We start from the raw sequence: 11,791 nt of genomic DNA, 5'->3' as shown, positions 1-11,791 counted from the left end.
TCTAAATATTAAAACATTACGAAATACATTTATATCTAGACAAATCTAAGATGAGAATTTTGAGACGGAGGGAGTACTACATAAACAAACCTACAGAGGAAAACCAGGACCCAAAAGCCTAAAGCTGAGGACACACCACCCTTCATATATGAACCCGAAGAATAAAGGCAATACAAGAAAATTATGCTACATGAAGAGACCATTGCAACAAGGCAAAGAACAGTTTCTTCTTTATACAAATAAATTTGTAAGAACGACTAACAATAAGAGTTACATTAGAATATACTCAAAAAAGATGCATTAGAACAATTAGCTAAGAGCATCTTCAGGCACGACTTGCAAATTCGGACCCTCAAATGTCCGAGGATGCACCCGGTCAGTGATCGGACGTGTCTCTTATTTGTCTGTTCGTGCATCCACACTCCTTATTTTATTCCTCATATGTCTGTTCACTTGCACGTATTGATGAAGAGAAAAAGAGAGAAAAAAGAATGAATAAAAAAAAGATGATTTGGGATGGGGACGTGTCCTATATGGCAGACTGATCGGCGCACCCGGGCAAGTCCGCGAGCCCTCATATCCTCTTCGTATTTGAGATGGATATGAGAATTCACGAACAGCCCGTACATATAGGGACAACATGAGGGGTCCGACTGGGTCGCTCTTTTCCTTCTCTCTTCTCTTCGATCAATGACCGAGCACCTCTGCAGACACATGAAGGGTCATTTAAGGGGTCGGGTTGTAAATGCTCTAACTGCCCATCCATTGCAACATCGCATTTTAGAGGTTCAACATCAATCTTGTCTTACATATACCTTACACCCATCATATTTTAGATTTCTGTAAGATTTAATTTGATTTGGCTATGGGTAGGGTAAGGTGAATAAACTTTTGATTTAATTGAGATTATGATGAAATGTTGATTTGATTTGATTGAATTAATATAGGATGTCGCCTCTTTGTACCAATGTTAGTCTCGGGGCTACCGCGTTTGTGTTTTAACAAATCCTATGTGTTGTAAGAAACCCGAGACCAGATCCACTCCTAAGCCTGACCGATGACGCCCGACCTGAGTCTTAGGAGCTACTACACTTTTTGAGATGAGGTTTAATCCTTACCATGGTTTTTGCAAACCTATTCTAGTCTAATGGCCTATTGGATCAGCGGTTTTTAGTTCACATTTGTATAAGTGCTACCGAGCATGATTTTGATCCTCAGATCCGTCGCTTGCGTCCGACCTAGGTATCGGTGGACTACTATAGATTGTGTTTTCTACTAAATGTTAAAAAAATCTTTTTCCCAGCCCAACATGATAAGGACATCAATATCATTGTTACACCCACAACCCGAGCTGCTATACATATTGGACTAGTTACTAGAGCTCGTGCATGCCAATTGAATTACTAGGTGCTTTCGTTTTTTGAAAATCCTTTTAATGTTCATGAACATATGATGTTGTCTAGGTTAGATACTTTTGTTGTACTTATGAATGAAGGACCTAGCATGGACAAGAAGGATGTCCGTTGGAGTGGGATCAAGCATGGAGAAGAGGATGCACGCGTGGAAAAGAACAATGAAGCTTTCACTAGTGATTTTCGCACTTTGAAGCCATCATAAGGAAAGTATGAAGGCTTGGACGAAATATTCAAGACCTCACTTTATAAATTTCGTCCATAGGCTACTATAGGTGTTGTGCCACCTTATTTTTGGGTGAGGCCCATGTAATTTCGAAATACCATATTATAGGCTATTTTTAGAGTCCCTATGTATGAGGAAACTGAGTTAGGAACAGTTTCGGACCCCTCCTCCAAGGGGTCACGAAATTTCTCCTCTATTCCCCCATATATACAGCCCTTAGGGAGCCGTTTAGACTTGGGTTTAGTTTAGATTATAAGTTCGCCATAACTGCAACTTTGCGTTCCTTGTTTGTGTTCCACGACCAGACAATGGTGTCACAGAACCCCCACTTTCATCAATAAAGCTTTTCTCTTATATTCGCAATGTACAAATTGCAATCTTAGTTTCCTGCTTGTTCTTTGTTTGCGTGCAGTAAACAGACCCTCGTGGTCAGGTTGATCATGCTCCGGCGTGGTCAATAACCTCTCGAAGTTATTTTAGCGATTGCTAAGGCGCGACGTCCTCACATATTCGTAATCAGATCGTCAAAGTCTACTCCACCAAAAACGATAACCACCATCTTATCAAAAGACAGAAACAACTTTGCCTTTATCACAACATTTCCGTGCTGAGGTGCACCTCGGTCACTACGAAACCAAAAAATGCTAAGTGTTATTTCTAGACTGCATGTGCATATCATATATTTGTCCCATACGCACCTTAATGGCTACTGGTTATATTATCATGCACGAGTTTAAAAGGCATGGTGAATATTTACCTCGATGTCGGCTCCTAAGAAATCAGGCATGTTATTTACAGCCACGTTGATGGCGAATTTTTGTCCAAAAGAACCCCTAGCCGAGTGCATTTGTCGAAAAAGACCACATGTGCACGAAATGGATGAAAAAGACCCCCACCCCTCCGTGGCGGTAGGTGCGTCAGGCGACACGTGCCACCTGCCGCCACCGGCCGAGGCGGCTGGGGCCTGCCGCCACGAGCCCAAGCGGCCGACGCCACAGTCCGTTCCCGCGTCGCGGCAACGTAACGGCGACAGAGAGGTGGGCCCTGCCGCCTCGGCAACTGGCGGCCCGATGGGACCTGCCGCCTCGGGACGAAGCGGCCTGTACTGTTGCTGCGCTGATTGCCACTGACTGCGCTGATTTCGAGGATCGTTGATTCCTACGCTGAGACAGCCTCCACCGACGAAACAGTGCCACAATTTTCCCGCTCTTCACCGACGAAACAGTGTGAAACTTTTCTTTATAAACGAACTGCGTCGCTGCCTCCTCTTTCACTCTCTTCTCCTGCCGTTGCCTCCTATGTCACTCTCTTCTCTTTCTCTTTCTCACTCTCTTCTCAAGAACTACTCCATATGAAGGTTTAAGTTGCGATTTTGGATGGTTTAAAGTTAGATTTTGAAGACGTTGCAGTTGAAGAAAAGATAGATCAAGGTAAGAGCTTTCCATTTCTGTTGGTCTTGTTTGCATGCATGATGTTTTATTTTGTTTTTATTAGTTTCTAAGTATGTGCTTTTTTTTGTCTTAGGGAGTGTATTATCACTTTTGTGGAACTATTTTGAAGACGTTGTAGTTGAAAAAAAGATAGATCAAGGTAAGAGGTTTACATTTATGTTGGTCGTGTTTGCATGCATGATGTTTTATTTTGTTTGATTAGTTTCTAAGTATGTGTTTATCTTTTGTCTTAGGGAGTGTATCATCACTTTTGTGGAACTATTTTGTCATGCGATATGAACTACTAAGTTGAAGATCAAGGTATGAGACTCTGTTCATATTTGTGTTCATGTGATAATAGGTCGACTCTGTTCATATATTACCGATGATTTGTCCGTGTTTGCATGCAACTGGTATTTAGAAAGCAGCCGGAAAAATGTGTATGTAACTAGCATTTTTGTTAAAATATGTAATAATATGTTAACTCCATTAGTATTATTACATGCAAGACGCGTGTGTAATATATTTGTTTATGTGATAATTTGTCAACCCCGTAGATATATGACTCGTGATATATATATATATATGCATGCAGTATGTATTTTAAAACTTTTGCTAGCACGGAAATAATTATGTGTGTAATATTTTTGTTCATATGAAAATAGGTGGAATTCGTTGATATTATACTGGTGATATTTTGTATTCGGAAGGATATCCTTATTAAACCAGAGGTATGAATGACATATTGTAATTCATCTTGTATTTATTTTATAGATGTAGTGTCACGACAAATGGTACAATATAAATTATTATGCGTAGATGTACAATCGTCTGTGAGTATTTGTTAAATTGTTATATGTAAAAAAAGATAAGTAATGGATGTTGTTATTACAATATAAATATAATAATATGATTTTTAATGGACTAACGATGTAAATATGGCTGCTCGTTAGGTACTATGGAAAATTTGTTAGTGTTTTATGGGAACATCGTACGTGAGGGTCCTTTTGGTGTGGATGTGTCTAGGTGCGGGATGACTACGGTTGTAGTAAGAGACATGGTTAATGTAGAGTATGCGGCAGTTAGAAGGTGCATCCGAGCGGTGTTTGGTTCAGCGATGAATGGTAAAAAAATGAGCATGGAGGCTTTCGTGGTTGAGCGAGAAAATCGTTGGGTTCTGCGGCGGGTTACTGGTGAAAGAGCATGGGCGTCCTACATGGGTTTTGCAAGCAATCCCAATAACTCCATGTATGGACAACCCATGGTTTATGTGGAGTTCATTTCTGCCAGTGATGTCGCCGAGTGCAGTAGCGGTGCCGGTGAGGCCGAGTTGGCCATAACTGTAGCCCCCGACGCCGGCCCATCGGAACCAAGGGGTGGCCAACAAGTGGCCATAACTGTAGCCCCCAATGCCAGCCCATCGGAACCAACACGTGGCCAACAAGTGTATGACACGGGATATTGGTCTGCGGTCGTTGACATGAGCGAACATGTCGAGGGATTGCCGGAGGCGCTAGATGATGACGATGATGGTCATTCTTCTGCCTCTTCGGAATCAGATGATGATGAAGTTGTTCCTCCTGAGAAGGCGGTCGCTGCAGCAATGTAGTGCCCCAGATGTAACCTTGCCATATTTGGAACCTATTGCATGTGGGTCCAACTTGTCAGAGTTTTGGTGATATCAATTGTGCCATGACTTCTTGTGATGACTCCTTGTTGTTTCTCTTCCTTCCCATGCATGCATAACATATCATTGCTTGCCCTTGTCTTGTGTTGTTGCCATATGATCTTAGCATTTCATGTGGTGGTGGTGATCTTGTGGTTGCACCTTGTGATGCCTTGTGATGATGTGCATGTGATGTATGGTTTATGTGGCGTGTGCATGTGATAGTATATGCTTAGGTTTCAAAACCATCTCCACCCCTCCTCTCTATTTCTCCTATGTCAAGATTCTCTCCTCCCTTCCCTCTTTTAAAAATGCCCATGTATAAGTATATTTTGTGGAGGATGCCAAGATGTGTTTTTGCTGTTTTGTATCTTAGTTTTAAGGGTGCAAACAAATCTAAAACAGTAAATGAATTGCTGTTTTGCATTTATTCAAGTTGCTCCAAATATTTATTTTATATTTTATTCAAATAGGTCATAATTCCTTATGACCAGGGGCATTTTTATTTTGTTTTTATCCCCTACAGAAAACCCTGTGTTATTTCTCTCTTCTTTGTTATTTCTGTAAAACAAAAAGCACTAGGTCTTTCTTTTCTTTTAAGTGCAGCCCAGGTGGGCTCTCTCTCTCACTTGGCGGCCCACCTTCCTTCTCTCCCGCAACAGAAGCCCACCCCGTGCCTCCTTCTTCTTTCACTAACGCCGTCGTCTGCCTGTGTGCTTTCCGTTGGAGCTACGGAGAGAGGGGACTCGGGAGGCATGACGGCGCATTCCCGTCGAGGCCCCATAAGTACCTTGGCATCCGTTCCCTTTCCCTAGGGTTCCGTGCCTCCCTCTCCGCGCCGCCGCCATCTCCCCCATCTCTCTTCTCCCCTCCCGGTAAGTCTCTGCAGACTAGGGTAGCAGAGAGAGAACCGACCTCCGCCGACGATCCCCTGCCTCCCGTCAACTCCGGCACCAGCGGCCATGTCCAGGGGCACAGGAGATCGCCCTGCACTCCGTTCCCACCATCGCTGAGGTCGAGGAACACCCTCCTCGACGTCCAGGGGCTCGCCACCGCCTCGGCCGTGGTGATCTTCTTCCTCCACGACTACCTGCAGCAGGGAGCTTCTTCGGTCGACGTCTTCCCTCCGGATTCTTCTCCAAGCAGTCCGGTAGCCCCATCTTCTTCCTGAGGTGAGCAGGTTCGCCTCCTCCTCCCTTCTCCCTCGATGGATCCGGCGGTCTGTGTTGCAGGGCGTCCCTGAACCGAGCAGTAGCGTAGCCGGTGATGTGCGTATGTATCTTGATGTGCTCATGGCGTAGCTAGGTGGGAGAGCTAGCTCAGGGTAGCAGCCGGCAGTAGCGTAGAGGAGGTGTTCGAGGTGCCGAAGTATCACAACAGAGAGCCACGGCAACCCCCTGTCGCCGGTGCATCTCGGTGCAGAGCAGAGTACGCAGCAGAGGCATAATACTTTGCAAACTACCCTAATTTGTCAAGCTTCCATATCGTAGCACAGTGGTGTGTGCCTGTGAATGAACCCGAGAGATGCAGGGATCGAATCCCAGAAGGTGCTCCCCCTTTTTGTGGTTTATTTTCCTGTGTGCTAGTAGTTTAGCTGCAACAGAGGGACATCTCTGTAAGCCCCCCTTCTTTGTCGAATTCAGTGGCAACAGCAGGGTGGTAAGGGAAGCAGAGCATGTCCAAGGGATCTTGGGTTAAAAACCCAGCTCCACCCTTTTAGTTATTTTTTGTACTTCCTTTGCTTTATTTCCTGTTTTAGCTTGATGGTTTAAGGCTGATTTGAACATCAGATGTTGTAGTATTTTTTTGTTAAGATCTAAACAGTATGTGTTGCTTTATGAACTAGCTAACTTGTAGTTTCATGAGCTTGTGTAGGTGATGTAGTTTGTGTATGTAAGTAGCTTCCATGTTTAGGAGCTTTACTTGTGTACATATGTTCTAGTGGATAAGAGTGCAGTATGTAGGTGTGATGTGGTGGTGGCCTTGTGCAAGCATGTGTATGTGTGTGAAGGGTCCCCGGCCCCCCCTCACCACATATCATGTGTGAGTGTGTCCTAACTAGTGTGTGTATGTATCTTATGAGGGTTATGATGTGTGTATGTTTGCCATGTGATGCAAGCTTTGTTTAGCATGTGTAGGTAGGTGTGTTTATCTTGAGCTTGATGTGCTTGTGTGTGAAGTGGAGTAGATGTGTGTGTGAGAGGCACTCCACCTTTGCAAACAAGCCTTGCACCTCCACATGACCATATGTGAGAGGGCATGGTATGTTGCTTGTGTGGATAGCTTGGTAGTAGTGTTTATGAAGTTGATGTGCATGACACAAACATGGGGTTCAAACCCTCATGTCACTTTGTCATTGTGCACATGAGCTCAACCTTTGTAGTTGTTGATATAGTGGAACTACATGAAATGATGCCCTATTCACTAGGAATGATTTGGAGTAGTTTCCTCTTCCTTAATTTGTGGTCACTTGTTCCAAGTAAGTGCCCACATATTATATATGATTTTGGGGTAGAATCTCCCAACGAATCCAGTGGTGAAGTTAGTTTTGCCATTGGGATACTTCATGGAGTTGACATATTCAGATTTGTTGCAAGTTTGCTCTTTGATTCCATGGAATAGGTAGAGCCCAAGGGCATGAGCTTTTGTGTGATAGTAGTAGGGGTTTTGCTCTACGCCATAGTGGTGTCATTTATCACTAGGTGATACTTGTGTGCAAACTATGCCTAGACAAAATGGGCATGTGGCTGAAAATTCCAGTTTAGTGAAATCTGGAATTTCACCAAGTGTGGGAATGTGTAAACATTTACCTCTCCTGTAGATGAGGTTGTTCTGGTCATTGTGTTGTGATCTAGCCTTAGTTCAGTGCTAGGCATTTGGACCTGATATGTTTGTGAAGCTCCCTGTCAAATTTAATCTCATTTGGAGTCCTGTAGGTTATGTTTTGCTTGCTGTCAAAAAGCTTCAAAACAAAGACAGAAAGTCAGGTGCAGGAATTGTCACCAAGTCCCTGAGATATGATGGTTTTGGAAAAGTTTGTAGCCTTGTATCTTCTTGTGTTTAATTCCTTTTGCTGTGATTCTTGCTGGTGCTTGTAGTGTTCTTGGTTGGCTATAGCCACATATATTATTTGTCATATTTGGAGGGCTGTAGCTATGTTGCATGTAGCTCACAAAGAGCTAGATGCAGATTATGGCAGATTGTGTAGTATAGTCATTTTGATGATTGTGGGTGATTAGTTGATGTTGTGGTGTTCTTCCTTGTTCCAATTCATTCGTGTTGGGTTGTTACATGTCTTGGCAACCTGGGAATACCAGATTTATGCCATTTGAGTGTGTGGTGTTGATTTTGACACGTAGGGCTTCTTATCTTGTTTCGTTGATTCCCGTTGATCCGTAGCTTCAATTGTAATGTTCTTTATATGGTTTTGCATCGTTTTCACGAGACACATCTGATCATGTCATTCTCATGCATGTCAAAATAGCTTAGTGTACAGTTCTGTCCAGAAACTTATAGTAGTTTCTTTTGCTTGTGCTAGTGATAGAAATAGTGATGCATGCTCATTTTTCATCTCATGCATCATGTGCTTGTTGCATCTTGTGGTGTTGTTGTTCATTGGTTGTTATTCTTATGATGGGTAGCACCGGGATTTGAGAACGAATATGTGGAGTCAGGAGAGTACGTGCAGGACGAACCAGAACCATTCCAAGCTGAGGATATCACACGCAAGATGATATGACCTTGATTCCATCTCTAGACTTGTTATGCTAGTTTGCGTTTCCATGTCATATTGCTCGCTGCCTACCACTGAATTAAATTGCCTCTTGACATGCCATAAACCCATACACTGAACCCTTCCTAGCAAAACTTGTATGGCTATGTAGGCTTTGCTCAGCTACTAATGTTAGCGTTGCTAGATACAGGTGCTTTGACTCATGTGATAACATGAGCTTGATATCATTATCTTAAATTCTGTTATTTAATTAATGCACCTATATACTTGGTAAATGACGGGAGGCCTAGCCTTTTGCCGGGTGCTTTGTTCCGTTATTGCCGCCTTAGTTACCGGCTACGGGTGTTTGATTCCATAATGATCGCTCCTAACACGTTCGGGGTTGTTATGGGGACCCCCTTGATAAATCGCGTAGTGCTAAGGCTTGTCCGGCAGGACCCAACATTGGTTTTAATCTGCTAATCACATAATAAGATGCATAGGGAATAGCTACCCCGAGGAATTTAATCAACAACCCGGGCCAGTGCTCCTCATGAGTGTTGGTCCCACCTGAGCGATGTCCGGGGCCCCACTGGTCACCCAGAGGTTTAGCCATCCCGACGTCTAGCTCATCCGTCGTGTCCTCGGACTGAGATACGCGACTCTTATTAGGGTCGTCGACACGACGGGAGGGCCTGCTAGCCTTGTCTTACCTTAGCGGTATATCTTGCATACAGGAATCCCAGTGAAGCTTTGGTATCCCCCAGAGTTGAGGTTTTTCTCTAAGGAATCCGACGAGATCACGAGATTCCTGATAGAGGATGCCTTTGCGGCCTGTGTACGTTTGTGATGGACTAGTTGGAGTACCCTTGCAGGGTTTAATCTTTCGGAAAGCCGTGCACGCGGTTATGTGGCAACTTGGAATATTTTGTTAACATTCTTTATTAGAGAACTTAAACATAAGCTAATAAAATTGCCAACTGTGTGTGTAACCGTGACTGTCCCCCTCGAAGATCTCTCTCCGATCGGGAACACGGTGGGGTAATGAATGCCGTAGGTAGGTGTTCAGGATCACTTAGTGATCAAGTAATCACGACCGCTAGTGTGGACCACCTTCATAATTGTTTTACGAAAGTTAGCCACTAAATCAAGCTTAGGATGCTGCAACCTTATACACTCCACCCTTACCCTACCTAATAACATGACTAGTTCTGGCACCAAGGTCTTAGATTGCTGAGTCCTCGTGGCTCACGGATTCCTCCGAAACTCCCAACAGGTACAGGTACCCCAGAGACAGATGATCCCGACGGCACTCAGCTGGCGTGGCAGTACGACAAGGAGACAGACCGCCTCTACGTGAACTATCCACAGGACTGAGGCGTGGTCGTGATTGTGGGCCTGCAGCCATGGTAGCATAGCATTTCTACGTTTTGTAGTCCGTAGCGGAACTACCTTGATTGTATCTGTGATGTACTCTGAGTTATTAATGAGAAGACAATTGAATCCCGAATTGTCTACTTTTATTATTATTTGTGCTGTGTTACTTGCTTGCGAAATGCTTAGATGCGCTCCTTTCCTATTCGGGGCCTCGACCCCCAGATCGGAAAGGACCGCATCTTGGTCGTTACAAGTTGGTAATCAGAGCCTTACGACCATAGGAGCCTTTGTGTGATCGTACTTGGCCGAGTCGAGTCTAGGAAATGTTTTGAGTCTTAGTTATATCGGAGAGTAGGATTCTTTTTTCTCCTCTTCTATGCTCTGGTGAGGTTCCCGTCTTAGGAAATCTTTAACTCTACTCCTTTTCTCGCTCAAATTTTTTTTAGGATCACGCGGGTATTTGTGAAATCTATATGATTTCGATGTGACGGAATCCTGTCCTGGTGCCTCCTATCTGCTCTAAGTATGAGGGGAGTTGAGCTTCGCGGGATTCTTGCGCACATCGCCGTCATTCAGATATCTGAGTATCTAAGAACAGAGGGTGTTCGTTATTGCTTCAATACTGGTAGTGGTGAGATAACCCCGATGTCCCCAGTACTGGTGTAGATTGTTCGGGGTATTACCACACTTGGTATAGTTGTGATCACGAGGATATGTTGTAGATGTAGGTCCGAGATGCTGGTTGTGTGTTGAAGGATGTGATACAGGTGACGGGTTAGTTTAGGAGTTGTGTGAAATACTCCTTGTATCCGTGTACTAGATTGCATGACCACTTATTTCGGGAATTCATAGGTGGGATATCTAGTAGTATCTTATAGGACTATCTTCCTACAGACGCTTGATTGAGGTTTGGGAAATCTCGGTCATATGTTTGTTCCGAGCAGTTCTAGCTCACACTTGTTTGCAGTGGTCCTTATCGGAATTTTGTCGTCCATCACTTCGAGGATGCATTCTTGCTATGTTGTTCGAGTGCAATGCTAAATTCTGTTCAGATATTCTGTCTTTTGATTCAGCAATATCTTCAATTATCCTATGGACTAATATGATGTCCGTCTTTAGGATGGCTCCACCGACTCGTCAGACCCCAGGGCGTGAGGATATGCCGCCTCCACCACCTCCTCCTCTGTCGCCGCCTCCTCTTGCAGAGGCCTGGCAGGCGATGATGGCAGCTACTAATGCAAACACCCAGATGCTGTTGCAGTTGATCGAGGAGAGAGCCAATCATCAGCAGGGCAATTTCCAGCAGGGTGGCAATCACTTCGCCAACCTGAGTCAGTTCCTGTCAAACCAGCCTAAGACGTTCACTTCTTGCGACCAGCCTTTTGATGCAGAAGATTGGATCCGTGATATGAACAAGCATTTCGAGTGTAGCAATGTGCGTCCGGAGGACTATGTCAAGTTTGCAACGTTTTAGTTGAAGGGACATGCTTCTATATGGTGGCAGCAGCTCAAGGACTCCAGAGGCGACAGGGTGATGTCTTGGGACGAGTTTTGTCGTGACTTCAGGTCCCACTACATCCCTTCCAGTTTTGTGGAGGAGATGCGTGAGAAGTTCAGGCGTTTGAAGCAGGGCAGCAATTCTGTGTACAAGTACAATGTCGAGTTCCACGAGCTGGCCCGTTACGCGCTGCAGGATGTCCAGGATCAGAAGAGCAAGATCTACCAGTTCAGGGGTGGCTTGAAGGAAGACTTGCAGTTAGCTCTTGCATTGCACGATCCTAAGGAGTTTGACAAGTTCTACAACCTAGCTCTGAGAGCAGAGGCAACCTTGCTCAGGGTGGAAAACTCCAAGAAGCGCTTCAGAGATTCCAGCTCTTCCTCGACTCAGGTGGTTCAGAAGCAACAGAGGTTTTGGGTTTCTCCTCCTCCTCCTCGGCACTCACAGCAGCTGAAGCACTCAGGTGGTCG

This window comes from Hordeum vulgare, chromosome 5H, assembly GCF_904849725.1.
Source record: "Hordeum vulgare subsp. vulgare chromosome 5H, MorexV3_pseudomolecules_assembly, whole genome shotgun sequence".
Classification (NCBI taxonomy): Eukaryota; Viridiplantae; Streptophyta; class Magnoliopsida; order Poales; family Poaceae; genus Hordeum; species Hordeum vulgare.
This window is presented reverse-complemented; position numbering follows the sequence as displayed.